The sequence below is a fragment of the Bubalus kerabau genome, chromosome 11 (assembly GCF_029407905.1).
Source record: "Bubalus kerabau isolate K-KA32 ecotype Philippines breed swamp buffalo chromosome 11, PCC_UOA_SB_1v2, whole genome shotgun sequence".
Lineage (NCBI taxonomy): Eukaryota > Metazoa > Chordata > Mammalia > Artiodactyla > Bovidae > Bubalus > Bubalus kerabau.
Genome location: NC_073634.1, coordinates 82,182,406 through 82,186,537, shown reverse-complemented (window position 1 = coordinate 82,186,537; position 4,132 = coordinate 82,182,406). Strand labels below are relative to the sequence as shown.

Below are 4,132 nucleotides of genomic sequence, written 5' to 3'. Positions count from 1 at the left end.
TGTCCTGTGCCCCTCCCCTGGCCCATGCTTCGGCCTGGAATTTGTCACTGTTCCATTATACACCATGATTTCTCACACCTCCAGACCTCAGTGTATGTAACCTCCCTGTCTGCCTGGGAACATACTACTGATCCTTGGATATTCAGCTCAAATGTTACTTCCTCCAAAGCCTTCCCTGATAATCTCCAGCCTCACACCCTTTATTCATGTAAGAGCTCTGAGACTCCACTTCTCACATGTCACTGTATTTGTTTACACAACCGTCTTCCCGCTGCACTGGGCACCACCATTTCTCGTTGCTCTCTGCAGTCCTAAGGCAGACGGTCAATACACAATGGTTGGATAAGCTAACGCATATATTTTTTAATCACACCAACTTCCTGAAAATCTCTAAAGCAGAGGAGAGTAGAGAGCTTTAGAAGCATGACTAGGACAGTGATGTATTAGGTAAATTGGATGAAAGACTACAGGTTTGGAAGGAGGCGGAGAAGATGATAGATTCTGCTTTGAACATGGAAAATATGCCTTTGGCGTCCACCGCAATCAGGACCTGCTTTTGAGGCGGCGAGTGATTCTGATTAGACAGGAACAGAGAATTAAGTCGTTCTGTTCCCTTCCCAAGCCTAACACCACCTTCTTTTTGATAACTTCCTCCAAGATGATCCGAATTTCTTTAGTCCTGTCTCTCTTATCCAAATATTTCCTTGAACAAGAACTCAAATGGGCACGTTTTCAGATCCTGTGTCTCTGAATGTGTGTGAGCTCAGAGAGAAGGAAACAGAAAATGATTTGCAGCCTGGCTCTGGGAGGAGAGCAACTGTCAAGGGGGCCGGGATTGTTTTTGTTATTACTGCCTCGCTTTCAGCCCGTGTCTGTTTATTGTTATTGTCTTGTCCCCTTACTGATGCTCAATCCATTTCCTCATCACAAGTGTGAAAGGAAGCCTGGCAAAAGTCCCCCTAGCGAAAGTTTCAAATAGATAACGGATACGTCCTGAGATAGCACGACATCTGTTAGGTATTTGGAGACGTTGTCCGTCCTGCCTTGAAGGATACTTAGGCAGTCAGGCTTCTTTCTCCCTGGAAGGCTATAAAACAGTGGCAGGAGAGTGCTAGCGATGCTTGCTTATAAAAGCCAGTGCTGGGACGCGCAGCTTGCAAAGGGAAGCGTGGCGTTTAAATTTAGCACATGTGCTTGAATTCATATCTACACAGAACTCGAATCAAGACAACACAGAGAAGTATTAATAACATGTATAATGCCGAGATTAGTTGTATAGTGGATCCTTTCATCTGCATAACTAATTTTTACACACCTTTGTTGAGAATTTCAGATTCTTCTCTTTTATTGCAAAGGCTTTTTTAAAAATTCATATCAAACGAATTTTAAAAGGAGCTTCAGGGAAATCCTTATTGCTTCTAGAAACAGCTGGTCTGGTGGGGGTTCCAGTGAAATCCCAGAATCTTTTTCTCCTCCCACAATATTAAAGCTTACCGATGAGGAAATCAACACCAGAGAGAAAGGAAGGGAAGTTGGAGAGAAACATAAGAGAAAGGTGAGGGCAAGAGAAGCTGCTGGATAAATGAGATGCAGTCCTGGGAAAAGAGAGAAAGAAGTGAAAAGAAAGCCTAGGAGAGGAAAAGAAGATGAATAAGAAGGAGCAATTAGATTTTTAATGTAGTTATAAAAGAAAAAAAATACAAAGTATAAAATCTTCTTTAACTTCAACAAGGTAAAAGATATCCTGAAGGAAAGCTACAACAGTTGCAACCAAGACAAGTCATTTAAAAAAAAAAAAAAATCCCATTTGGAAATTCAGAGGTTATCAAAGTAGAAATTAGCAAACTAGATTCCTGGAACAACATTAAAAAAATCAAAACCGAGCTTAGAACTATGCAGGATGTCTGAGAAAAGACAGATGCAAGAAGAGGAGAAAGAAAAATTAGGAGAAAGACAGAACAAGAGAAGGGGAGGAGAGTGAAAGAAAGCCAGGAACAAAAGTTGGAATATTTGCTTTATGAAGTATTAATAACTTGCAAAGGCTTATTTGTCATTGCTGAATTTAGAAATTTATTATCCTATATTAACAAGAGACCAAAACGTCTAGAGTCATTAGCTCAGAGTGTTTTCAAACTACGCTTTCCACGAGAGGACGGTGACCCAGGTTGACAGGCGGTCTCGTTCGGAAAGGGGAGAGGACAGAACCCCACGTCTGCCAGTTACCAGACTCACTTCCCCGCTCATGGCCAGAGAACTCCTCTGGGGGCCGAGGGAGACTTTGAAGTCCAAAGGAGTTTGGGATGGGGAAACGGGAGGGACTATAGAAAAGAGAATGAGAATTTATTATCAGGACCTTTGGGGGGTTTCAGATAAAAGCCCTAAATTAACTCTTAATACTTATGAAATTCTGTGCTGTCACCCACTTTCTTAACTTTATTGCTCTGGTGTTTGCTGAGCCCTTTCCATATCATGAGGGACTAAACCTTGACCTTTGCAATTTCATGAAAATAATACGGGGTGGGGGTGGGAGGGGTGGGGAGATGTGCTTCCAACTTCAGGATGAGTTGAGGAGGCAGGAAAGAGGGCTCCATCACCTACTCTCCTTACAGAGAGGAGAAAGAGAAGAGAGAATCATTTTGGAATTTTGTGAACCATCCAGATTGCTCACCGTGAAGGAGGTTATCTGCCTTCAGGGATGCCTCCTCCCAAACGTCTGCTGCCTAGCCTTGGAAACACAGTGAGCTCCTCGGCTCTGTCCACTCCATCCCCCCAGCTGGCACTGTTGGCCATGCCTCCCGATGCCCCACAGAACAGCTCCTCAGTTGACCTCCTCCGCCAGGTCTTACTTTAGCTCTCACTTTCCCAGGAAGACTTCCAGACCACCCAGATGATGACAGATGTCTTCCCAACACCAGGTCCCCAGAGCACCCCTTGCTTACCCTTCTCACAGCACACACCCAGTCTTTCACCACTGCCTGCTCACCTGTCCCTCCCTCACTGGAATATCAAACTTCTTAAAGATGGGCACAGTTTGAGACAGTCTCTGCTGTTTCTCCAGTATCCGGTACCGTGCCTGGCACTCAAAATACTTTTTGAATGCATAAATGAATGGGCTTGAAAATCAAATGTTGACTCCAAGAGACATGTTTCTCTCCACTTGAACACGGCACTCAAGGTGCTGTCTGCCGGTGTGGTCCCAACAAGAGTAGGGTTTAAAAGGCAGGTTCCTGGACTCCAAACTCAAACACTCTCCCAGTCATCTCTTTGAGCACTAATGTGTGAGTTGCTCTGGGTTCCAAGAGTAAAATGTAATACCTAAGAAGACTTCCCTGGTGGTCCGGGGACTAAAACTCTGTGCTCCCAATGCAAGGGACTCAGATTTGATCCTGGGTCAGGGAACTGGATCCCATCTGCCACAACCAGGACCCAGTGCAGTCTAGTCGTTTAGTCGTGTCTGACTCTTTGTGACCCCATGGACTATAACCTATCAGGCTCCTCCAACATGGGATTTTCCAGGCAAGAATATTGGAGTGGGTGGCCATTTCCTTCTCCAGGGGATCTTCCCAACCCAAGGATTGAACCTGGGTCTCCTGCATTACAGGCAGATGCTTTACCATCTGAGCCACCAGGGAAGCCCCAAATAAATGACACTTATAAGCTTTTCATTTACTATGGAGCACATAAATGATAGCATTTGTCACGGGGATACAGTGGTAAAAACAACAGAAAAGAAAGTTCTAGCCTTCAAGGAGCTTACCTTCCAGCATGTTGACAAATATTAAACCATTAATCACACAAGTGCAAGGAGAGTGTGCAGTGGGCAAACTTACCAAACAAAGGCAGTTTGATCTGAAGTTTGGAAAAATTATAGAGATCAGTAAGGCAAAGAGCAAAGGTAAGAGGAAATTTGGGGAGAAAAGAGAGGAAGAAGTGAGTTCAAGAGCCCTGGGGCTGGAAGGAGTGTGACATGTTTGTGGAACTGGAAGAATGTCAGTGTGACTGAATTCCAAAGAGGGGGAGGAGAATGGCATGGGGTGAGGCCAGTGAGAACGGCTGACAATTCTATGCTCAGGCCTCCCATCCACACCTTAAAACACCCACAGAATGTTTTTCCTTATGTCTAGTTAAGAAA

The 4,132-nt window shown here is 44.4% G+C and overlaps 1 non-coding gene across 1 annotated transcript; it reads right to left on the bottom strand.

Annotated features, from left to right (window-relative positions):
• Positions 1 to 3,560: 3,560 nt before the first annotated feature.
• Positions 3,561 to 3,632, bottom strand: TRNAY-GUA (transfer RNA tyrosine (anticodon GUA)). Its single transcript has one exon. It is a non-coding gene; the product is annotated as a tRNA-Tyr (tRNA).
• Between the last annotated feature and the right edge of the window lie 500 nt (positions 3,633 to 4,132).